General features: G+C 37.6%; 1 protein-coding gene and 1 long non-coding RNA gene across 6 annotated transcripts in view; both read right to left on the bottom strand.

The window, feature by feature from the left end:
- Positions 1-27290, bottom strand: part of CTNNA3 (catenin alpha 3) — a 1864976-nt gene that overhangs the window by 1468415 nt on the left and 369271 nt on the right. The window lies entirely within an intron of this gene.
- LOC145537926 (uncharacterized) overlaps positions 16271-27290 on the bottom strand; it is a 129988-nt gene continuing 118968 nt past the window's right edge. Inside the window, exon 2 of the long non-coding RNA XR_014076506.1 lies at positions 16271-17875. This is a non-coding gene — a long non-coding RNA (uncharacterized LOC145537926). The remainder of the gene's footprint in view (positions 17876-27290) is intronic.

The following is a 27290-nucleotide window of genomic DNA, read 5'->3' as shown; positions in this document are numbered from 1 at the left end:
GGAACGAGGGGAACAGCAAGATTTTAATCAAAGGATACAAAGTTGTAATTCTACATGATAACTAAGTCCTAGATATCTACTTATAACATAGTACCCAAAGTTAACAATATTATATTGTACACTTAAAAATCTGCTAACAGGGGAAATCTTACATTAAGTATTCATACCATCAAAAATAATAATAATTAGAATAACAATAAATAAGAAGGAGGGAAGAAATTTTTAGAGGTGATGGATAAGTTTATGGAATAGATAATGGCACAACTTTCACACGTATATACAGGCACACCTCAGAGATATTGTGGGTTTGGTTCTAGCCCACTACAATAAGGCAAATATCCCAAAAAGGGAAGTTACACAAATTTGGGGGTTTCCAAGTACATATAAAAGTTATATTTACACTATATTGCACTCTATAAGTATGCAATAGCATTATATCTAAAAATACATATAGAAATATCTTAATTTTATTTTTTATTTTTTTAATTAAATCTTGTTGGATTGTGGTTGATATACGATGTTGTGCACATACCTTAATTTTAAAATGCTTTATTGCTAAAAATGCAAATCATCATGTGAATATGCAGGCTTGCCAGGAACCTTCAATTTGTTTAAAAAGAAGTATCTGTGAAGTGCAATAAAGAAAAACTCAATAAAACAAGTTATGCCTGAACTTATCTCTAAATTCAGGCTATACACATTAATTATGTACAGCTTCTTATATGTCAAAAAAATGTTAAGGACTAATAAAAATAGAGGTTGCAGAAAGAATGATGGTATTCCCTTCACACCAGAGATTACGGTATATATAGTAAGAGATATTGCTGATACAAAATATCTTTCAAGTAATATGTCACAATAAACCTCTAAAAGCTTGAACATATAGTCCAAAAAGAGTGGAGCAAGATATGAAATAGGTTGTTAAAGAAAAACTCTTTACTAATCTAAAAAAAAAAAATCATACATACTTCCTGTCTAATATCTTGTGAAAGCTGATAAAACGTCAAAGGTCATTAATTTATAAACTTGGATGATAAGCCTCAGAGATAAGACATTGAAAGTTTTACTGAAAAAGTTTACAAAATTGTAATAAGCTGCCAGAAAAAGAGGAAATATTTTGCATGCCAACACTGATGGCATTTTACAAGCTAACAAGCTATTTCAAATCCTAAAAGTTGATGCTGTGAAAGTGCTGCACTCAATATGCCAGGAAATTTGGAAAACTCAGCAATGACCACAGGACTGGAAAAGGTCAGTTTTCATTCCAATCCCAAAAAAAGGCAAGCCAAAGAATGTTCAAACTACCACACAATTGCACTTATCTCATACACTGGCAAAGTAATGCTCAAAATTCTCCAAGCTAGGCTACAAAAGTAGATGAACCAAGAAATTCCAGATGTTCAAGCTGGATTTAGAAAAGGCAGAGGAACTAAAGATAAAGTTGCCAACATATGCTGGATAATAGAAAAAGCAAAAGAATTTCAGAAAAAAAAAACATCTACTTCTGCTTGATTGACTACACTGAAGCTTTTGACTGTATGGATCACAAAAAAAAAAAAAACTGTGGAAAATTCTTAAAGAGATGGGAATACCAGACCACCTTACCTGACTCCTGAGAAATCTGTATACAGGTCAAGAGTAACAGTTAAAACTGGACATGGAACAACAGACTGGTCCCAAATTGGGAAAGCAGTACATCAAGGTGGTATATTGTCACCTTGCTCACTTAACTTATATGCAGAGTACATCATGCAAAATGTTGAACTGGATGAAGCACAAGCTGGAATCAAGATTACTGGGAGATATAACAATAACCTCAGATATGCAGATGACACCAACCTTATGGCAGAAAACAAAGAGGAACTAAAGAGCCTCTTGATGAAAGTGAAAGAGGTGAGTGAAAAGGCTGACAAAACTCAATATTCAAAAAACTGAGATAATGGCATCTGGGCCCATCACTTCATGGCAAATAGATGGGGAAACAGTGGAAACAGTGACAGACTTTATTTTCTTGGACTCCAAAATCACTGCAGATGGTGACTGCAGCCATGAAATTAAAAGATGCTTCTTCCTTGGAAGAAAAGCTATGACAAATATAGACAGCATATTAAAAAGCAGGGACATTACTTTACCAACAAAGATCTATCTAGTCAAAGCTATGGTTTATCCAGTAGTCATGTGTGGATGTGAGAGTTGGACCATAAAGAAAGTTGAGCACCAAAAAATTGATGCTTTTGAAGACTCTTGAGAGTCCTTTGGACAGCAAGGAGATCAAATCAGTCAATCCTAAAGGAAATCAGTCCTGAATAATCATTGGAAGGACTGATGCTAAAGCTGAAGCTCCAGTACTTTGGCCACCTGATGCAAAGAATTGACTCATTGGAAAAGACCCTGATGCTGGAAAATATTGAAGGCAGGAGAAGAAGGGGACAACAGAGGATGAGATGATTGGATGGCATCACTGACTTGATGGGCATGAGTTTGAGCAAGATCCAGGAGTTGGTGATGGACAGAGAAGACTGTTGTGCTGCAGCCCGTGGAGTCGCAAAGAATTAGACACAACTGAACAATTAAACTGAACTGAACAGTTCCCAAAGACTTCTTGCTCCTCCTTCAGTCATCTCAACCCTACACTATCCATCACACTACCAAGACTCTTGCCTAGACAGTTTGGCTCAGGCCTTCTCTGGAGCCCTTCACAGTTGGAATCCTAAATAACATACAGGGATCAAGGGAATGCCTGACTTCTAGGTCCTGTTCCTTCCAAGATAAAACTGAAACCATTCTTATAACTGACTTTCCTGGAAAGAGTATTCCATAGAAAACAATTATTTCTACTTTAACGTAAACGTACATGAGAATGGAAGCAAATGGTCTGTATGCCAAGAGAAAACCTACAGAAGGTCCAAGGAAGGGAAAAGAGAGGAGGGAAGAAAAAAATATGAAAACTTAGAGAAGCATAGCATTGTGAGGGCTCTGGATACAGACTACCTGAATTCAAACCCTGGCTTTATTTTTAACTTGTTGTAAGACATTAAACAAACTAATTGTCTGTGAACCTCATTTTCCTCCTCAGGAAGTACCTCTTAAAGTTATTATGTGATGAAATGATTAACAAATGCAAAATGTTTGCTTGATGTCTTCTATCTAGTCTTGCTAGCTTCTCAGTTCTCTCTTTGGTATCTCTCTTTGGTATCGCAGACTGAGTTTAAACAAACTACATGAAAAGCTTTCTAAATCCTAAACCTCTGACTTGTATATAACATACTACTAGTTAAAATTTTTGTATCACTTAAACAACTGAATGTAATGTCTTCTTAATATAAACTATAACACTAGTAGCAAAGGTACACTCAGTCATAGTCTAGTCATTTCATGCTTATTTTGAAGAGTATCCTTGAAAAGCTACACTAGTTAAGACTCAGTATTCTAGGTAAGTCTGAATTAGATACTGGGTCCTGCTCTGCATACCATCTCTTTCTAAAAGATAGTACACAACCTATAGCCCCAAACTTCAGGCTATTTTCTGAGCATCTCAAAATGGTTGTCAGGTAAAATACCACATAAAGCTCTGTCCAAGGAATGGAAATAATAATTTGTTAGACAAGTAAGATCTTATCACTCTGGAACTAAAAAGGAAAATGTATGTACAAAATCAACCAGAGGAGTTGGGAATAACACACAAAAAGAAAGAGTCATATTAACGGCCGGGTACTACAGTAAAGATCCATGAAACTTGTGTTACTAAGAGGACAATAACAATATCTGCCCCATATTCCCAAGGTCCTGTGAGTCTGATAACCTGCACTTTCATAAGATTCCCATTATTCATGCTTTCTATGACTAGAAATTGATTAACTACCTCATACTGATATTTAATTGTAATTCCCTCCCCTTGTATGACCTATATACTTGCTGGACCACCCTTTCCAACAATCAAGAAGAGACTAAATTATAGAATCACATCTTTAAGACATGTTTCCTATATTAAAAGTTAAATGGTATGCATAATGAGGACTGATGTTGAAGCTGAAACTCCAATACTTCATTGGCCACCTCATGCGAAGAGTTGACTCATTGGAAAAGACCTTGATGCTGGGAAGGATTGGGGGCAGGAGGAGAAGGGGATGACAGAGGATGAGATGGCTGGATGGAATCACAAACTCGATGGACATGGGTTTGGGTAAACTCTGGGAGTTGGTGATGGACAGGGAAGCCTGGCGTGCTGCGGTTCATGGGGTCGCAAAGAGTCGGACACGACTGAGCGACTGATCTGAACTGAACCGAATGAATACTGAGAGACTTCATTAATTAAACATGCCAGTTAAGAGGACTAAGTATAATGTTCAGAGGAAAAAAAATTATAGAATTAAATCAAACTATTTAAATACTGAAAGTTAACTTAGAGACCAATTAGTCTAATCCCTCATTTGAGAGGAAGGAAATTGGGAGTTAGGAAGTAAGCCACCAGGGGCTCAGAGACTTGCCAAAGTTGACATAGCTAGTTAGAGGCACAGGCAAAATCAGGATCAGAGTTATGAATTTCTACTTCAAAATTTTGCTTTGCTTATCATAAGAGAATTTCAATTCTCAACTGATTTTAATTCTTGGTCTGAATTGACTCTTTTGAACCTCTTTGCCTTAATTCCAACATCTTTGAAAGATGCTAATATAATTGAGACTGTGGAAAGAATGTTATTTTATCTTGTGAAGAAGTTTGAAGACAAACAGCACCATTACAATTATGACTCATCTCTAAAAGTTTAATATTTCAACCTTTGCTTATTATTGTCTTTTTATGCAGCATGATTAATGCAGTCTATTTCTCATAATTGTCACAAGAGCCATGAAATCTCTCACTTCTTTCGTAGTGACTTAGTTTGAAATAAGCACGCACAATAACAACTTTTCCTTGAATGCTTGAGTATATAAATTTACCAAATAAAAAGCTTATACCACTCACTTGCCATCATCAAGTAAAGCATTATTTCACTTTACAGCATCTCCTAGCTCAACGTTTGTGGGAAGTCTAAATTGCTTCATAAACCTCAGCTACACTACCACTCTGTAGGAAAATGTATGGGAGATGGTAGTATGAGTGTAAGAATAAAAAGAATGAGGGAGAAAAGGAAATGAATGTGGATTATAAGCCTGGGAGAAAACAAATGAGGCACAAAGAGAGAAATGAAAAAAGATAAGTAGAATATGTATGTGTATGTCTGTATATAAATATAGGCATGTGTGTCAGTGTGTGTGTGTTTGTTAGATGCAGTTGATCACAGGGTACAGTCAGAAAGAGGTCATCATTTCATTGTTCTGACTGCTCTGTTGCAGAACAGGAACTGTGATGAAAACAGCAGCAACCAAGGTCAACTTAATTTTGATTGATATATAGTGACAACAGTATTATATGTGTGTGTGTTAGTCTCTCAGTTGTGTCCAACTCTTTGCTACTGCATGGACTATAGCCCACCAGGCTCCTCTGTCCATGGAATTCTCTAGGCAAGGATATTGGAGTGGGTTGCTATTCCCTTCTCCAGGGGATCTTCCTGACCCAGAGACTGAACTCTGGTCTCCATCTGACTCACCAGGGAAGCCCCAAGTAGTTACATATCATATAACTACATCATAGATTCTCTACCATCTGAGTCACCAGGGAAGCCCGAATTAGTTATATATCAATCCATTAACTCTCCAAAGATCTCAAATAACATGACAACAAACCAAAAATGCTAACACAATTAATCCCACTGTTGCTGGCCAAAGATAGCAGCATTAAGCTCTCAAGAGTATTCTGAAAATGTCCGTGCAGTATTGTTCTGTACCAAGATCTCCTGGCAGCCTGAAAATGTACCTTTCCTTTAAAAAATTGCCACCAAGGCATCTAAATTAGAGAGAAAAGTAAAATTAGCTGTGTGCAGATAACATTATCTTATATGTAGAAAACCCTAAAGATCCAGAAAAAAAATTTGTTAGAACTAATAAATTCACAAAAGTTACAGCATACATAACCAACATACAAAAATCAATTACATTTATATACATAACTGAGCAATCCACAAAGGAAATTAAGAAAACAATTCTATTTACAGTAGCATCAAACACAGGCCCCCAGCTCACCCCAGGGCCTGCCAGCTCCAGTAGCCCCCGTTGTGTCCCCAGCACCAGGATCCCAGTGGATTCTTGTGAACAGGCTTCCAACTGATTCCAGCACCTGCCATATCCAGCAGTCCCAGACAGCTTCTATTACACCTGGTTCCCAGTGGGATCCTGTAAACCCAGGCTCCCAAAACATACTAGTGCTGGCCAGCTCCTTCAGCCTTCCGTTTCTCCTATGGCCCCAGGATCCCAGTCAGGCCCCAAGAACTGAAGCTTCAGGCAAGTGCTGCAAAGCAAGACTTCCATACAGGGCCCACGCAAAACAAACTACTGCAAAACCAAGGTTTCAACCCACCCCAGCACCAGGTCAGTTCCCTTAACCCAGGCCCTCCAGTCAACCTCAGCACCACACTGGCTCCTGAGGACATAGACTTCAGACAAGATCCCATGGACCCAGGCTCCAGGTTCATACCAGAGCTAAACTGGCCCATGTTACCAAAGTGATCCTGACACATGTTTGGTGCCTGAGGACCCAGAATCTAGAACTACCCATGCAGACACAAGTATGAAGTCCATCATTGATGACTCAAATTCCAGGACTGTTCTGGTGAACCCAGGCCCAAGAACGCCAGCAGTAAGCCCACCCAACTCTCACCATTCCTATTCAACACAGTCCTAGAAGTTCTAGTCAGATTAATTATGCAAATAGGCAGTTAATTAATCAAAGAAATAAAAGGCATCCAGATTAGAAAGGAAGAAGTAAAGTGTATCTGTTTGCAGCTGATAGGGAGGAGAGCTTGAGGGAGAATAGATACATGTATATGTATGACTGAGTACCTTTGCCATCCACCTGAAACTATCACAACATTGTTGACTGGTTATGTTCTAATATAGAATAAAAACATTTTTTTTTTATTAAATTAGTTTATTTTCTATTTTTTAATTTTACAATATTGTATTTGTTTTGCCATACATTGACATGAATCCACCATGGGTGTACATGTTTTCCCCTTCCAGAACCCCCCTTCCACCTCCCTCCCCATCCCATCCCTCCAGGTCATCCTGGTGCACCAGCCCCGAACACCCTGCATCATAAAACAGTAAAAATTTAAAAAAAAAGAAAGGATGAAGTAAGGCTGTATCTGTTTGAGGATGATATGATATGATCTCATACATAGAAAATCCTACTAATTTGTTAAAGTTGCAGGATACAAAATAAACACATAAAAATCAGTTGTGTTTTTATATATTAACAACAAGCTATCTGAAAAAGAAATAAATAAGTCAATCCCAATTGCAATAGTATCAAAAAAATAAATAACTTAGGAATAAATGTAACCAAAGATGTGAAATATCTATACACTGAAAACTATAAAACGTAGATGAAATAAACTGAAGAAGATACAAATAAATAGAAAGATAACCTGTGCTCATGAATTGAAAGGATTAATACTATTAAAATACTCATACCACCCAAAGTCATCTACAGATTCAGTGAAATCCATATCAAAATTCCAATAGCATTTTCCACAGACAGAAAAAACCATCCTAAAATTCATATGGAGCCACATAAGAATTCAAGTAGCCAAAGCCATCTTGAGAAAGAACAAAGCTGGAGGCATTATACTTCCTGATATCAAATTTTATTGCAAAGATATGGCAATCAAAGCAATATGGAACTGGCATAAAAACAGATATATAGATCAACAGAGGAAACTTGAGAGCCCAAAAACAAACTCACACATTTAAAATCAACTAATTTTTGACAAGGGTGCCAAGAATACTGAATGGGGAAAAGATAGTCTCCCTTAAATAAATGGTGTTAAACTATTCATATTCAAAAGAATGAAACTGGACTCCTATCTTACACTACTCATAAAAAATTAACGTGAAATAGATTAGACTTAAACATAAGATCTGAAACCATAAAACATCTAGAAGAAAACAGAGTAAAAATTTTCCTTGATATTGGTCTTGGCAATGACTTTTTGGATATGACATGAAAAACACAGGCAACAAAAGCAAACAGAAACAAGTAAGACTACATCAGGCTAAAAAGCTTCTGCAAGCAAAAGACACAATCAGCTAAATGAAAAGGCAGTCTATGGAATGGAAGAGAAAATTGCAAACCATCTATCTGATAAGGAATTAAATCCAAAACAATAAGATTGTGTCAATACAACTCAATAGAAAAAAATGTAAGAGAACTTCAATACACGTTTTCAAAGAATACATGCATGTGAATGGCGAACAAGTACATAAAAAGATGATCAACATTACTAGTCATCAGGGAAATGCACATCAAAACCACAATGAGACATCACTTCACAAATGTTAGTACAGCTATTATCAAAAAGATAATAGCTGTCCATAGACAGATGAGTGGATAAAGAAGTGTGGTATATATACACAATGGAATATTACTCAGTCATGAAAAAGAATGCATTTGTGTCAGTTCTAATGAGGTGGATGAACCTAGAACCTATTATACAGAGTGAAGTGAGTCAGAAAGAGAAAGATAAATGTTGTATTCTAACACATATATACAGAATCTAGAAAAATGGTACTGAAGAATTTATTTACAGGGCAACAATGGAGAAACAGACATAGAGAATAGACTTATGGACATGGGGAGAAGGGAGAAGAGGGTGAAATGTGTGGAAAGAGTAACACAGAAACTTACATTACCATATGTAAAATAGATAGCCAATGGGAATTTGCTGTATGGTTCAGGAAACTCAAACAGGGCACTGTATCAACCTAGAGGGGTGGGATGGGGAAGGAGATGGGAGAAGGTTCCAAAAGGGAGGGGATATATGTATACCTATGGCTGATTCATGTTGAAGTTTGACAGAAAACAGCAAAATTCTATAAAGCAATTATCCTTCAATAAAAAATAAATTAATTTAAAAAAACACCTATTATCAAGTGTTAGTAAGTATATGGAGAAAAAGGAAGGTTTGTATACTGTTGGTGGGAATATAAATTGGTATAGCCACTATGGAAAACAGTACAGAGATTCCTCAAAAAATTAAAAATTGAACTGCCATATGATTGATTAATCCCAATTCTGAGTATATAGCCAAAAGAATTAAAAGCAGGATTTCAAAAATGTACTCACATACCCTTGTTCACAGCAGCTCTATTCACAATAGGCTAGAGGTGGAAGCAATCTACCTTCACTTACAGGTGAATGAATCAACAAAATGTTGTATATACACACAGTGGAATATTGTTTAGCCTTAAAAGGGAAGAAATCCTGTCACATGCTACAGTGAATGAACCTTGATGAAATTATACTAAATGACTCCATTTATGATCAAATAGAGCCTCCCCAGATAGTGTTAGTGGTAAAGAACCTGCCTGCCAATGCCAGAGTCATAGGATACACAGGTTCAATGCCTGGGTTGGGAAGATCCTCTGGAGGGGGGCATGGCAATCCACTCCAGTATTCTTGCCTGGAGAATTCCATGGACAGAGGAGCCTGGCGGGCTACAATCCATAGGGCTGCAAAGAGTCAGACACAATTGAAGCGACTTAGCACTAGTACTGTATGATTCCACTTATATGATGTATCTAAAATAGTCAAATTCACAGAAACAGATAGTAGAATGATGGTTACCAGGGTATATGTAGGGAGAAAGGGGTAAAGGGGAAGAGGGATTGTTGTTTAATGAGTATAGGGTTTCATATTTATAAGATGAAAAAAGTGTGGAGATTTGTTTCACATCAGTATGAAAATAGTTAACATTATTGAACTGTACACTTAAAATGGATGCTGTTATTGTTGTTGTTCAGTCGCTCAGTTGTGTCTGACTCTTTGTGACCCCATGGACTGCAGCACACCAGGCTTCCTTGTCCTTCACCATCTCCCACAGCTTGCTCACACTCATGTCCACTGAGTCAGTGATGCCATCCAACCATCTCATCCTCTGTCCTCCCCTTCTCCTCCTGCCTTCAATCTTTCATAGCATCATGGTCTTTTCTGAGTAGGCTCTTTGCATCAGGTGGCCAAAGTATTGGAGTTTCAGCTTCAGCATCAGTCCTTCCAATGAATATTCAAGATTGATTTCTTTTAGGATTGACGGGTTTGATCTCCTTGCAGATTTAAAATGGATAGGATGGTAAATTTTATTGGGTTTTTTTCCATAGCAAAAAATAAAGAGAGAAAAAGTTGCCACCAAAAGTAGATATTAAGGAACAAATAGATGTTTCATTTACCTAAGTAAGATCCAGAAGAATTTATGTGAAATTTCTGTGGCAGGATGAAGCTATACTTTACTCAGAATAAATAAATATCCAAGGGTGTGATTCCCTGTGCAATACAGAGAGTGATAGAAGGGTTAAATAAATAGGTGGATAAAATAGGAGGAAATTTTTAGAGGTCCATACCTTGGAAGACATTCAAGTAGGAAAACACGTTGAAAAGTTCACAAGATTGTTCACATAGTATATTTTACCATTATAAAGCCTCTAATTAAATATCAGGCTCTGTGCATCTTTTGACATGTAAACCCAATTAAATACCAACTGAAAAAGCATTAAATTACTACCCCTAAATAATTTCCTCCTACTTCCATAAATAAAGCAAGGAAAGTAAATGGCACTAAAAACAGCTGTGATATCCATCACACATACACACACACACACGCACACACAAACACTCTTTAAAAACCAAAGTTTTGTTTCACATATGATAATATACATGTTTCAATGAAATATCAAATTTGTAAGAGGAAAGAACTAACATACTCATTCTGATAACCCCCTAAATGTGCTCACATATACTTTTTAGTTTTTACATTACTTATTCTTATTCCTAGTTATTACAGATTAGAATGGTTTTGTAAGATAAATAATTCTGAAAAATAAGCCTAACTGCTGTTTTTTGTTTTACTTTAGCCCTTTTATATATATATGTATATATATATATCTTACATGGGTGCCATGGAGAAGGTAATTAATATAAAAGAGTTTACAAAATTATAATTTAGGATGTTTCTTCTGTATCAAATGGGCCTTAAAAATGATACAATTGAAATTTGGAGGTGAAAAGATTTTGACTCTGGAAGACATTGAAGCCCCTTGAGCAATCACCTGTGGCCAGTCTATAGTAGGTTAATATAATAGAAAATGAATTAATAATGGTATCTAAAGAGGAAGAATGAGACATGTAGAATGAGTTTCAGAAAACTAGGAAAGAAAATGAGATAGATAAAAGAAAAATGAGATCAGCTTCCAAGTTCTTTCTATAGAGGATCATGGAAGAAGAGTGACAGGCAAGAGATGACTTTGAACAAGAAATATAGTATTAAAATTAAAATCTGACAAAACTAATTAATAGTAACTAAAAGCATACCTATGATTGCCTATGGCCAGGAGTGGAGAGGGTGTTGACTGCCAAGAGGCACAGGAGAACATTATGGAGTGGGGGAAATATTTTATATTTTGATTGTGGTGGTTACATGAGTGGGTACATGTCTCAAAACTTACTCAACCATTAAAATGGATACATTTCGTTGCCTGCAAATTGTACTTCAATAAAAGTGATTCTTTAAAAATCAAATGCCTGGAAAAGCACATTCTCAGTCATATATCTGACTAAGTATATAAGAGAAAAAAAAAGCACCAAAAGGCTGCAAAAAAGAATTTTGTATGAATAAATAAAGCAAGGAAGGCATAAAATTATCCTATAATCTTAAGGAACAATGTGTCCTAGAAGAATAAATTTCATAGAATATTGAAGTTTATGTTTCTTAAAACCTCCTATTTTTCCAATTTATTTCCTCTAAAATCCCCATCCCAATATTCTTTTTACTTCACTGGGTCACTGAATCCATCAAACATGTTACACACATAAAGACACACACACACATCACCCAACCCCACCATCAATACACTACATCCCCATCTCATGTCCTGTCTTAAGTTACATTTTGCTGCTGCTGCTGCTAAGTCGCTTCAGTCATGTCCAACTCTGTGTGACCCCATAGACGGCAGCCCACCAGGATCCCCCGTCCCTGGGATTCTCCAGGCAAGAACACTGGAGTGGGTTGCCATTTCTTTCTCCAATGCATGAAAGTGAAGTCACTCAGTCATGTCAAGTTGCATTTTAGAAGCTGATTTTTCTAAGAGTTATGCCTAAAGACTTATGAAGAAAAGATTGAAATTATATTTGAGGTAAATTATTAAAGGTTTCTTGGTATTCACTGGAACCCTCTTCCAGAAAAGGGGGAGAGAGAAGAAACAAATAAGCTGAGTATTCACCAGGTTGACAAAAAAAGGAAGAGGATTCTAGGCAGTGGGAGGAGAAACATCAACAAAAGAAATAGCTCATTGCTTTAGGGAATTACAAATAGTCAATCTCTCTGGAAATTGTGAGAGGAGAAGAGGAGGTTGGACAAGCACACGTCAAAGAAAGGATTTTGAAGTATTGTGGTCAATGATTCTGTAACTGCAAAACCTGAGTTTTGCCTACTGGTGTAGCCCTAGGCCCTAGTGAATAATGAATGCTCATTATTTGACAAATGAATGAACATATGGATAAATGAATGGATAAGTAAATGATTTAACTGTGAATGGCCTAGTATATTATGGTAAATAATCAAAACAGTCTCTTCAATAGGTGGGAAACTGGACAGCTACCTGTAAAAGAATGAAATTAGAACACTCCCTAACATCATACACAAAAATAAACTCCAAATTAAAGACCTAAATGTAAGGCCAGACACTGTAAAACTCTTAGAGGAAAACATAGGCAAAACACCCTTTGACATAAATCGCAGCAGAATCTCTTTTTTTTTGATCCATCTCCTAGAATAATGAAAATAAAAACAAAAATAAACAAATGGGACCTAACTAAACTTAAAAGCTTTTGCACAGCAAAGGAAACCACAAACAAGATGAGAAGACACCCCTCAGAATGGGAGAAAATATTTGCAAACAAAGCAACTGACAAAGGATTAACTCTTAAACATACAAACTGCACATGCAGCTCAAAATAAAAAAAAAAACAAACCCAATCAGAAAGCAGGCAGAAGACCTAAATAGATTTTTCTTCAAAGAAGACATACAGATGGCCAATGAACACATGAAAAGATGCCCAGCATTACTAATTATTAGGGAAATGCAAATCAAAACTACAGTGAAGCATTACCTCATACCTGTCAGAATAGTCATCATCAAAAATATACAACCAATTAATGCTGGAGAGGGTGTAGAGAAAAAGGAAACCTCCTACACTGTTGGCAGGAATGTAAATTGATACAGCCACTGTAGAGAACAATATAGAGGCTCCTTTAAAAACTAAAGATGGAACTAACATATGATCCAGCAATCCCACTCCTAGGTATATATACAGAGAAAACTGTAATTCAAAAAGATACATGTAGCTCAATGTTCATTGCAGCACTATATACACTAGCCAGAAATGGAAGCAACCTAAATGTTCATCAACAGAAAAAAAAAGGATAAAGAAAATGTGATGGAATATTACTCAGCCATAAAAAGTATCAAAATTGCACATTTACAGAGATGTGGATGGACCTAGAGAATGTCATAAAGAGTCCTGTGCTTAGTGAAATAAGTCAAAGAGAGAGAAACAAATATTGCATATTAACACATATATGTGGAATCTAGAAAAAATGGTATAGATGATCTTATTTGCAAAGCAGAAATAAAGACATGGACATAGAGAACAAACATATGGATATGAAGGGGGAAAGAGAAAGGTGGGAGATGAATTGGGAGAATGGGATTGACATACATATACTGCTAAGTTGCTTCAGTCGTGTCCGACTCTGTGTGACCCCAGAGATGGCAGCCCACCAGGATCCGCCATCCCTGGGATTCTCCAGGCAAAAACACTGGAGTGGGTTGCCATTACTGATCAGCACAGGGAACTCTACTTGTTACTCTATGGTGACTTAAATGGGAAGGAAATCTCAAAAAAGAGGGGATACATGTATATTTATGGTTGATTCAGGCTTCCCTGTTGGCTCAGATGGTAAAGAATCCACCTGCAATGCGGGAGACTTGGGTTCAAACCTGGGTTGGGAAGATCCCCTGGAGGAGGGCATGGCAAATCACACCAGTATTCTTACCTGGAGAGTCTCCATGGACAGAGGAGTCTGCAGGCTACAGTCCATGGGGTCACAAAGAGTAGGACATGAATGAGCAACTAAGCACACATACACAGCTGATTCACTTTGCTGTACAGCAGAAACTGACGCAGCAGTGTAAAGCAACTATACTTCAATTTTAATATTTTTTTAAAAAGAAGTGACCACAAATAATATCTAAAGTATATTAGAGGAAAAGAATGTAAGAATTTTATGTTCAGTCAAGCCATTAATATTCATCAACTATAAATGAAATCAACAATCTTAAACATATAAGAACTTTGCAAACAGAATACTTATGAGTACTTCCTCAAAAAATTCCTGAGCCACAAAATCCAGCCATCCTAGACCAGATTCAAAACAAAGAACTTATTAAGAGAGAAATAATAGTAAAATGGCTGGTGATTGGTCAGAAATAAACTTTAAATGCAACTTTTAAATGGATGAACTTTTTAAATTGACTCAATAACTGATAATTATGGCTACAGAACAAAAGGAAAATATAAATTAAGACATATATAGAAAATAATACATCAGAAGTTAGAGGATGGGAAGATCTAATAGAGAGTGCAGGCATGCCAAGTCACTTCAGTTGTCTCTGACTCTTTGTGACCCTATGAACTGTAGCCTGCCAGGCTCCTCTGCCTATGGGATTTTCCAGACAAGAATAGTGGAGTGGATTGCCATGCCCTCCTCCAGGGGAATCTTCCTGACCCGAGGTTGAACCTGAGTCTCTTAAGTCCTGCATTGGCTGGTGTATTCTTTACCATTAGCACCACCTGGGAAGCTCCTGATAGAAAGTATATGTGTATTATTTTTTCATTTTTCTTAGAAAACATGGTTACACTGCTTTTTAGATATTTTGTGCTCTACAGCCTCTGCATCACTCCCAACCATGCTTTTTGTCCTGTGATTACCACAGCAACAGTGGAGTAGACAGCAGCTGACATTGACTCTAACTGAGTAACATTTCAGTTGAAAATAAGAAATACAAAGTTTAAAAAAAGTGTTAATTTCAAACACTTAAAATGGTTTATATTTTTCGTAATAATGGGATCTTTCATGCTCCATACTATTGTAACAAAGAAATATTTTTCTGAGTGAAGTTAACAGTTCCTCCAATTTTACTTCAATCCCTTTTCTTTCATTTAATTCAAGTAAATTAATTCTTGGTATTTAAAATTACCATGTATACTGTGATCTCATTTTCCTAAAATTCTATCCAGCTATATTTTGCTCAATACAGACACATTGAGAAATGTTCAAAAAGATGTTCAAATGTTGAGAACAGTTATTTCTGGAAAGCAGAATTGGGAGTGATTCTCTGCCTTCTTCTTACTTTTCTATGTGGTTTAAATGTTCACGATAAGCATATGTAATATAGATTATATATCATATGTGATATAGAGCATAAAAGGCATAACAAAAGTAATTAAAAATTTTAGCTAGGTTTTTAGTACAAACAAAACCCAAGTTTACCTCACTACCATTAACAAAAGCAAAGCCTTGCATGGTTACAAATATATGAAAGGAATCAAAACTATGACAGAAAGTCTTCAAAGATCTTATATCTTGTGGGTCACATCAAACTTATCTCTTTAATAGCAATAGACATTTCATGTTGATACTGGCTTAATGCCATACCTGGACAGAGCCACTAGCTGCAGCACTGGTTGAGACAATATAGCCTAAAGTATTTAATAGCAACATCCCAAAATACTGAGATATAGAAATATTGCTTAATGAACAGGAAATTTTTTATCTGTGAAATAACATATGTCATGTCTTACCTCCTCACATTCAGAGGAAGTAGTTAATAATTTCCTCCTTGAAAATAAAAAGTATTCTTTAAATGCCTATACTTCCAAGTACACATAATAATTAAAGAGCTTTGAACTTGACCTTTAAAATTTATTCTAAAGATTTCTTTTCACTTTTTGTTTTGATTATCAAAACAACAAAAAGGTATTATTAAATTGCCTTCCACAGCTGTCACCGAAATCATATCTTTAGCAAACATACACCACAGACCTATTTACATCCAACATTCCTTTCTTTTTTGTTTAAAAGCAATAAATGTTTGAAAAACTGTCAATCTTCTTTTCAGTCTGATTTCATTTTGAAAGAAAAAAATTAGATAGTAATTATCTGTTGACTTCATAAGCAGCTTATACCATCTTGGCTTTTAAGGTCAAACATTCTATTTTCTGTATCTACGTTCACTAGATGCTCTTTAGCTGCATTTCACACACCTTTCAACTGTGCCTTCTTGGTGTGACTTTTTACAGAGTTGCTAATGAGAGAAGTTAGTTTTATTTTATTTCTATAGCCTGTGAAAAATTGCAGTTAAACACTTTTAAAGCAGGAGGCAATTTAATAAGACTTTTCTTTATTAAAATATAGTACTTATAGGGACAAACAGGAGAACCTAAAAAGTAATAAAGATAAAAATTTTATGGGGGGAGGGATACATTCAAAGTGTGAATATGTTTAACTGAATTATCATATGCTCTAATAAAAAGGGAAAATACCCCTATTAGGTGTTTAATATTTGTCTTACCTTCCACTCATCCAGAGATTGGACCCTCCAATCACTCTCTATTCTAAACAGAGAGAAATAACTGAATACACTCTACCGCAACTATCTGGAAGGAGGTTGGTGTTCATTTACTAATTACATTAATTTTAGTAAAATGCAGTTGAATAAGTCAACAGGATTCTCTGGAACTTGAAGGAGAAATTTACATTCTACCTTCTGCACCCTATCTTCCATTCTTATAATGATGAACATGTGATTTTAAACAAGACACTTGTCATCATTTAGGGCTGAGTTCTCCAACTGTAAAATGAAGAATTTAGCTTAGATACACAGTTATTAAACACTGGGAACTCAGAGAATCTAAATAAATGAAAATAGCTGGGTCTTTCCCTAGTGAAGCATACATATACATAAACCCTACAATGTCAATGCTCTGCAAAGTCCCATACAGACTGGTCACCAGTCCTCTCACCCATACTTAACTCTCTGACTTCATCTCCATGTTAACTTTGATCCAGGTACACTGGCTTTCTTGCTTTTTCTCAAATGTGACAAGAAAACTCTCACCTTAGGATAATTCCATCCACTGTTTTCTCTGCCTAGAAGCTTTTTTTTAACCTCCAAGATGTTGTTAAAATTTTGTGTTTCCAGTAAGCCCACTCTGATCACCTTATTTAAAATTAGAACCCACATCCCCTTCCAATACTACTAGTCCTTGCCTTTTGCTCTAAATTTTATCCCTGGAGCAGTTATCATAATCTAGCTACGTACAAAAGAATAACATAGCAAGCTTGACTGCTATCCTTGGAAAGCCTTGCTCACAAGCTTAGACTTTCGTTAGTATCTAGGAACTTGGATTTCAGAACGATTCTCACATTCCCAAAACAGATAATAATGGCGCTCTACAACTAAGCTGTGCAAACAATATGGTTTATACTGAATATCTGTTTTCCTTCAAGGAGTACACAATTTTAATATCTGCCAAGCAGAGGATGCCTATGTAACCAGCCCCCAGTAAAAATATTGGGAACTGAGTGTTTAATGAGCTTCACTTTTATGTTGTCACAATTCGCTGTGAGAATTAACTGCATCCATGTCACTCCATTAAAAGAATACTCTGGAAGTGTGTGCCTGGTCTCTCCCCGACTTACCCTTGTGCCTTTTCCCTCTGCTGATCTTGCTCTGTATGCTGTTACTATAACAAAACTTAATTATGAGTATGACTATATGTTGAGTACTGTGAGTCCTCACTGTATATCATTGAACTCAAGAATGGTCTTGGGGAGACCCCACACTCTAACACAACATAAAATTTACTTATGAATTATGTTTACCTTCTGTCTTCAACTGTAAAAATGAGAGCTAGACATCTTGTTCTATTCACTGGTATATCCCAAGAGTCTAAGAAACAGCCTAGTACATAGTAGGTCCTCAAGAAATATTTATTGACTACATGAACACACACAAAATTTTGCAATTAATTTAAGGAAGTTAATGGAGCTCCCTAGGGAAGCCCTACTCATTCATGCTAGTGAGAATTCCTTGCCAAGATGATGTCTACTCAACTTAACAATGAATATTCAAAATTCTAAGCAAGAAGATCTATGAACTGTTTTCTATTCAGTTTCCTGAAAATAACCTAAATTTAAGGAGAAGGAAGTATGTATGTTTTGGCAGGGCACACTTGACCAAACATTGTTCTCAGAATTAAGTGTGATAGCATATTGTAAACTATGCAAAACCCTGGCTATACACAAGCCCTTGATGGAAATATGAGGTTTTCATTTTTCATGGATACTAAGGTTTCAGAAGGTCTTATAGGTCTTCATAGAACCGTTCAACTTCAGCTTCTTCAGCATTACTGGTTGGGGCATAGACTTGGATTTCTGTGATCTTGAATGGTTTGCCTTGGAAATGAGCAGAGATCATTCTGTCATTTTTGAGATTGCATCCAAGTACTGCATTTTGGAATCTTTTGTTGACTATGATGGCTGCTCCATTTCTTCTAAGGGATTCTTGCCCACAGTAGTAGATATAAAGGTCATACAAATTAAATTCACCCATTCCAGACAATTTTCGTTCACTGATTCCTAAAATGCCAGTGTTCACTCTTGCCATCTCCTGTTTGACCACTTCCAAATTGCCTTGATTCATGGACCTAACATTCCCGGTTCCTATGCAATATTGCTCTTTATAGCATCGGGCTTTACTTCCATCACCCGTTACATCCGCAACTGGGTGTTGTTTTTGCTGTGGCTCCGTTTCTTCATTCTTTCTGGAGTTATTTCTCCACTCTTCTCCAGTGGCATATTGGGCAGCTACCAACCTGGAGAGTTCATCTTTCAGTGTCCTATCTTTTTGCCTTTTCATACTGTTCATGGGGTTCTCAAGGCAAGAATACTGAAGTGGTGTGCCATTCCCTTCTTCAGTGAACTACGTTTTGTCAGAACTCTATGCCATGACTCGTCCATCTTGGGTGGCCCTACATGGCATGGCTCATAGTTTCATTGAGCTAGACAAGGCTGTGGTCCATGTGATCAGTTTGGTTAGTTTTCTGTGATTGTGGTTTTAATTCTGTCTGCCCTCTGATGGGTAAGGATAAGAGGTTTATGGAAGCTTCCTGATGGGAGTGACTGACTGAGGGGGAAACTGGGTCTCGTTCTGATGGGCGGGGCCATGCTCAGTAAATCTTTAATCCAGTTTTCTGTTAATGGGTGGGGTTGTGTTCCTTCCCTGTTGTTTGACCTGAGGCCAAACTATGGTGGAGGTAATGAAGATAATGGCGAACTCCTTCAAAAGGTCCCATGCATGCACTGCTGCACTCAGTGCCTCCAACCCTGCAGTAGGCCACTGCCGATTCACGCCTCCACCGGAGACTCCGGGACACTCATGGACAAGTCTGGGTCAGTCTCTTGTGGGGTCACTGCTCCTTTCTCCTGGGTCCTGGTGCACACAAGGTTTTGTTTGTGCCCTCCAAGAGCTGAAGTTGAAGGGTTCTATGAAGACCTACAAAAACTTCTAGAACTAACACCCAAAAAAGATGTCCTCTTCATTATAGGGGACTGGAATGCAAAAGTAGGAAGTCAAGAGATACCTGGAAAGGGAAGTCGCTCAGTCGTGTCTGACTCTTTGCGACCCCGTGGACTCTAGCCTACCAGGCTCCTCCGTCCATGGGATTCTCCAGGCAAGAATACTGGAGTGGTTTGCCATTTCCTTCTCCAGGGGATCTTCCAGACCCAGGGATCGAACCCAGGTCTCCCGCATTGGAGGCAGACGCTTTAACCTCTGAGCCATGGAATTCTCCAGAGATACCTGGAGTAACAGGCAAATTTGGCCTTGGAGAACAAAATGAAGTACGTCAAAGGTTAACAGAGTTTTGCCAAGAGACCACACTGGTCACAGCTAACTCCCGTCTTCCAACAGCACATGAGAAGACTCTACACATGGACATCACCAGATGGTCAATACCAAAATCAGATTGATTATATTCTTTGCAGCCAAAGATGGAGAAGCTCTACACAGTCAGCAAAAATAAAACTGGGAGCTGATTGTGGCTCAAATCATGAACTCCTTATTGCCAAATTCAGACTTAAATCAAAGAAAGTAGGGAAAACCACTGGACCATTCAAGTATGACCTAAATCAAATCCCTTATGATTATACAACGGATATGACAAATAGATTCAAGGGATTAGATCTGATAGAGTGCCTGAAGAACTATGGACAGATGTTCATGACATTGTACAGAAAGCAGTGATCAAGACCATCCCCAAGAAAAATAAATGCAAAAAGGCAAAATGGTTCTCTGATGAGGCTTTACAACTGGCTGTGAAAAGAAGAGAAACAAAAGACAAAGGAGAAAAGGAAAGATATACCCATTCAAATGCAGAGTTTCAAAGAACAGCAAGGAGAGATAAGAAAGCCTTCCTCAGTGATCAATGCAAAGAAATAGAGGAAAACAATAGAATGGGAAAGACCAGACATCTCTTTAAGAAAATTAGAGATACCAAGGGAATATTTCATGCAAAGATAAGCACAATAAAGGACAGAAATTGTATGGACCTAACAGAAGCAGAAAATATTAAGAAGAGGTGGAAAGTATACGCAGAAGAACTATACAAAAAAGATCTTCATGACCAAGATAACCGTGATGGTGTGATCCACTCACCTAGAGCCAGACATCCTGGAATGTGAAGTCAAGTGGGCCTTAGGAAGTATCACTACCAACAAACCTAGTGGAGGTGATGGAATTCCAGTTGAGCTATTTCATATCCTAAAAGATGATGCTGTGAAAGTGCTGCACTCAATATACCAGCAAATTTGGAAAACTCAGCAGTGGCCACAAGACTGGAAAAGGTAAGTTTTCATTCCAGTCCCAAAGAAAGGCAGTACCAAAGAATGCTCAAACTACCGCACAATTGCACTCATCTCACACGCTAGTAAACAAATGCTCAAATTTCTCCAAGCCAGGCTTCAACAATACGTGAACTGTGAACTTCCAGAATTCAAGCTGGTTTTAGAAAAGGCAGAGGAACCAGAGATCAAATTGCCAACATCCACTGGATCATCGAAAAAGCAAGAGAGTTCCAGAAAAACATCTATTTCTGCTTTATTGACTATGCCAAAGCCTTTGACTGTGTGGATCACAATAAACTGTGGAAAATTCTGAAAGAGATGGGAATTCCAGACCACCTGATCTGCCTTGAGAAATCTGTATGCAGGTCAGGAATCAACAGTTAAAACTGGACACAGAACAACAGACTGGTTCCAAATGGGAAAAGGAGTACGTCAAGGATCTTTATTGTCACCCTGCTTATTTAACTTGTATGCAGAGTACATCATGTGAAATGCCAGGCTGGATGAAGCACAAGCTGGAATCAAGACTTCCAGGAGAAATATCAATAACCTCAGATACATAGATGACACTACCCTTATGGCAGAAAGTGAGGAAGAACTAAAGAGTTTCTTGATGAAAGTGAAAGAGGAGAGTGAAAAAGTTGCCTTAAAACTCAAAATTCAGAAAACTAAGATCATGACATCTGGTCCCATCACTTAACGGCAAATAGATGGGGAAACAATGGAAACAGTAAGATACTTTATTTTTTTGGACTCCAAAATCACTGCAGATGGTGACTGCAGCCATGAAATTAAAAGACACTTGCACCTTGGAAGAAAAGCTATGACCAACCTAGACAGCATAGTAAAAAGAAGAGATATTACTTTACCAAGAAAGGTCCATCTAGTCAAAGCTATGGTTTTTCCTGTAGTCATGTATGGATGTAAGAGTTGGACTATAAAGAAAGCTGAGCGCCAAAGAATTGATGCTTTTTAGCTGGTGTTGGAGAACACTCTTAAGAGTCCCTTGCACTGCAAGGAGATCCATCCAGTCCATCCTAAAGGAAATCAGTCCTGGGTGTTCATTGAAAGAACTGATTCTGAAGCTGAAACTCTTAATATTTTGGCCATATGAATCAAAGAACTGACTCATTGGAAAAAACCCTGATGTTGGGAAAGATTGAAGGCAGGAGGAGAAGGGGTCAACAGAGGATGAAATGGTAGGATGGCATCACCGATTCTATGGACATGAGTTTGAGTAGGCTCCAGGTGTTGGTGATGGATAGGGAAGCCTGGCGTGCTGAAGTCTATTGGGTTGCAAAGAGTTGGACGTGACTTAGCTACTGAGCTGACTGACTGAAGGCTTCAGAATCAGATTCGAGAGATCCTCCTACAGCCAGACTTTTGAAGCTCAGTAATCTTTTGAGCCAATTTAATCTAGTGGGAGTCTCACAGCCTCTTTTAGGATGAAAAACATGGAAAGTTAAAGAGATTTTGAGGAGGAATTTGGAAGAAGTCAACTCTAAAAACAGAATCAAGTATTCATTGAATACGTGCAGAAGAGATGGGGGGAAGGGAGAGGAGAAAGGAGAGTCATTATTGTTAGCTGAAATCCTCTTGGACTCCAAAAGCAGCATGCAAACCACTCTAATATCAGCAATACTTAAATAGAGATAAACATTGGCTTGAGGCAAGGCTACATTTCTAAATATTTAATCTTTTTCTGGTAGAAGAAAATACTGCAGAACATATTTATTTTAGAAAGAGAGTTGTCCATTCACAGACTCACAAAACTAAATTGCATGCTGAGTCCACAAAGGGAGCATATGAGTAGATTCAGTAACAGGGGACATGGAAGGAGTTCAATAAATGCTAGGTGAAATTAATAAGTGTGCTTGGTAGGTTAAATAAATTTTAGTGAAATGAATAAATATGTGTAAGACACCGAGCTATGTGCTGATTATAGCCTCAGTGCAAGCCATGAAGATCTTAGTCACTTTCTACAGTAAATCTAGGCATATTACAGGATTTGAGGGGAATAAAAAGGTAGTCTCTTGGTCAGTGAATTGAAAGATGAGAATTCAGATTGGAAGGAGAAATTTCAGATATTTCTAGTTATTTAAATCCTAAAATAATTATTTTAAATGTAAAAACAGATGCTGTCTTTATTTAATTTTTTAATTTTTGTCATTAACTTACTTAGCAACAGTTTCTTCTCTAAACACTCCTCTTTCCCTCCCTCTCTCTGCTCCCTGCAATGCACACACACCTACACACACACAAACACATACCCCTACCTTTTGGCCCTGTTAAAACTTGTAATAATCTTGAATTCCTTTATTAGGAAACTTCTTTGTGGCCCAACACTAATGGCACTTCAATATATGAGAATGTTGTGAAATTGTGAAAGATCAAATATAGCCAATTTCAGAGAGGGAACATGAGCACCAATCATTAAATAATCAATCCCCATGTTTATTGTTGCAGAGTATCATTGTTCTAGAACTAATTGTTATTCTTGTCTCAAAGGATCCAAGAGAAGAAAGATAAAAGAGATAGTAAGAATACTGGGCTTCCCTTGTGGCTCAGTTGGTAAAGAATCTGCCTGAAATGCAGAAGACCTGGCTTCGATCCCTGTGTTGGGAAGATACCCTGGAGAAGGGAAAGGCTACCCACTCCAGTATTCTGGCCTGGAGAATTCCATGGACTGTACAGTCCAAGAGTCAGACACAACTGAGTGACTTTCACTTTTCACAAGGATACAGAAAGAAATATTCTAAATTCTTTACACATTGAATTCTATGCATTTCTAAAAGGAACCCTTGGAGTTCTTGCATCAACAGTTCTTTAATGGAAGCTTGTACTTTATTCCATTCTTCATTCCTACAAATGACTGCCCAGCTCCCTACTCAGGACTCAACATAAGTAAGTGCCATCTTGGAGCAGATGGCTTGGGTCAAGAGCAACAAGCAGACTAGTGGCACCCAGAAAAAAAGGAATCCACATCAGATGCTAACACATCATAATCTTTTGATCATAACACATAAACTTATTACCATATTCGCCAGTCTAGTTTCAGAGCCCCCTTTTTACCTTGCTCTATCCTTTCTTCCTGCTGCTGCTGCTGCTGCTGCTTCTAAGTCACCTCAGTCGTGTCCGACTCTGTGCGACCCCATAGACGCCACCCCACCAGGCTCCGCCATCCCTGGGATTCTCCAGGCAAGAACACTGGAGTGGGTTGCCATTTCTTTCTCCAATGCATGAAAGTGAAAAGTGAAAGTGAAGTCCTTTAGTCGTGTCCGACTCTTCGCGACCCCATGGACTGCAGCCTACCAGTCTCCTCTGTCCATGGGATTTTCCAGGCAAGAGTACTGGAGTGGGGTGCCACTGCCTTCTCTGCCTTTCTTCCTAGATGATCTCAAATATTCTCATGACTTTAAATACCATCTGTAAGTTGACAACTCCAAATTTTGTATCTCCAATGCAAACATCTCTGAAATGCAAACTCGTTTATACAATTTGACATCTATTTTGGATGTCTCCTCAAAGACATCTTGAATATACGCAAAATGGAACTTCTGAAACTTTCTTTTCCTCTAATACATGCCTCAGATCTGTTCCTCTTCAAGTCCTCCCATCTCTGTAAGCATCATCTCCCTCTGCTTAGTTGCTAAGGATGAATACATGTGTCATATTTGATTAACCCTTCTGCTTCACCTCCCCACTTCCATATCAAATCCATCAGTAAGGTGTATCTCTGTGACTACACAGATCACAAAACTGTCCAACCCCTTCTATGCTAATGAGGCCCTTGTTCAAGGCACTGTCATTTTTCACTTGGGTTCTGACATGGGGAGAAAATTCCATATTTATAGTTAAACAAAAATGGACCTTTTGTTAAGTTGTAATACTAAAAAATTTGAAATAGGCATTTCAGAAAGAAGTCTCAAACATATGTTTAATGGAACATAAATTTTCTTTTTTTCCTTTTTAATGATTAATAAGACATTTTAGGCTATTTAATGTTTAGAGCTCATATATATGTATCCTGACACATTTATTAGTACATTTTCACTGCAATAATAATAAATTTAAATAATGTAAAATATCAGAATTCTGACTAGTAACATTAGATAAGCCTGCTTTTTATAGTAATCATTCTTTCTAACCAATTTAGCCATTGATCCCACCCCACAGATGTAACATTTAATGATAGTAAACAACAACATACTTAAAGTGCATTTGGCCGAGGAGTTTCCCTTTTAAATTTATAAATTGTTTTCTATCTAAAGTTTGGCCTTAATTATTACTTTAAAGGAAAAAAATCTCAAGCTCCATTATTGTCCAATGTTTTATATTTACAGCATGATTTTGCATGTCACACAAACTGTATTGCTCTTATAAAATAACTCATGTAAATGATTCTGACTATTACAATAAGAAGAAATTTTAAAAGTAAACTCAAATCATCAAGTATTTCTGGAGTGCCTACTTGCACAAATGGTAACCTACTTACATTGTCCAGAAGGCCTGAAATAAGTAATTAGTTACTTTAACTAATATAAGCGATTAATTAAACTTAAAGACAGTCAAAATTACAGTGTATTAAATGAGACAGAAGTTTACTTTGCTCTCACATGGGAGATAGAAATAAGTGATCCAGAGCTAGTATGGTGGCTCTGCTCCATAAAGTACTCAGAAAACCAGGCTCCTTCAACATTTTCATTTCACCACCTTATCCTCATAGCACCATAGTTCAGTTAGAGTTCCAATCATGACATCCATATTCCAAGCAGCAGGATAGAGACAAAGACTTCACACAGGCTAACTTTTAGGAAAGTCCATGGAAGCTGCCCACTAAATGTTTTACTTATATCTCAATAACCTTAATGATATCTCAAAGCACAATTACAGCTATAAGGGACACTGGGAAACAGTTATTTTTGGCTACTGGATTTTGTTATTGGAAGACAAAGAAAACTCATATTGAGGGTGACCATTTCACTGCCACATAACTCTCCTTTTCTTTCCCAAAATTCACATTTCTGAATATTTAGCAACTAGTCTTGTGGATCACAATAAACTGTGGAAAATTCTGAAAGAGATGGGAATACCAGACCATCTGACCTGTCTCTTGAGAAACCTGTATGCAGGTCAGGAAGCAACAGTTAGAACTGGACATGGAACAACAGACTGGTTCCAAATAGGAAAAGGAGTACATCAAGGCTGTATATTGTCACCCTGCTTATTTAACTTATATGCCGAGTACATCATGAGAAACGCTGGGCTGGAGGAAGCACAAGCTGGAATCAAGATTGCCAGAAGAAATATCAATAACCTCAGATATGCAGATGACACCACCCTTATGGCAGAAAGTGAAGAGGAACTAAAAAGGCTCTTGATGAAAGTGAAAGAGGAGAGTGAAAAAGTTGACTTAAAGCTCAACATTCAGAAAACTAAGATCATGGCATCCCGCCCCATCACTTCATGGCAGATAGATGGGGAAACAGTGGAAACAGTGTCAGACTTTATTTTGGGGGCTCAAAAATCACTGCAGATGGTGATTGCAGCCATGAAATTAAAAGACACTTACTCCTTGGAAGGAAAGTTATGACCAACCTAGATAGCATATTAAGAAGCAGAGACATTACTTTGCCAAAAAAGGTCCGTCTAGTCAAGGCTATGGTTTTTCCAGTAGTCTTGTATGGATGTGAGAGTTAGATGGTGAAGAAAGCTGAGCACCGAAGAATTGATGCTTTTGAACTGTGGTGTTGGAGAAGACTCTTGAGAGTCCCTTGGACTGCAAGGAGATCCAACCAGTCCATCCTAAAGGAGATCCGTCCTGGGTGTACATTGGAAGGACTGATGTTGAAGCTGAAACTCCAATACTTTGGCCACCTCATGAGAAGAGTTGACTCATTGGAAAAGACCCTGATGCTGGGAAGGACTGGGGGCAAGAGAAGAAGGGTACGACAGAGGATGAGATGGCTGGATGGCATCACCGACTCGATGGACATGAGTTTGGGTAAACTCTGGGAGCTGGTGATGGACGGGGAGGCCTGGCGTGCTGTGATTCATGGAGTTGCAAAGAGTCGGACACGACTGAGCGACTGAACTGTACTGAACTGTACTCTAGTCTTCCAAGTCCTGCTACAGAAGAGAGCATGGAGCACTTGTTAAATGCATGGGGTCTGTAAA

The sequence above is a fragment of the Giraffa tippelskirchi genome, chromosome 2 (assembly GCF_054371585.1).
Source record: "Giraffa tippelskirchi isolate mGirTip1 chromosome 2, T2T-mGirTip1v1.2.pri, whole genome shotgun sequence".
Taxonomy (NCBI): domain Eukaryota; kingdom Metazoa; phylum Chordata; class Mammalia; order Artiodactyla; family Giraffidae; genus Giraffa; species Giraffa tippelskirchi.
The sequence above is the reverse complement of the archived record's forward strand: the minus strand, read 5'-3'. Positions and strand labels throughout refer to the sequence as shown.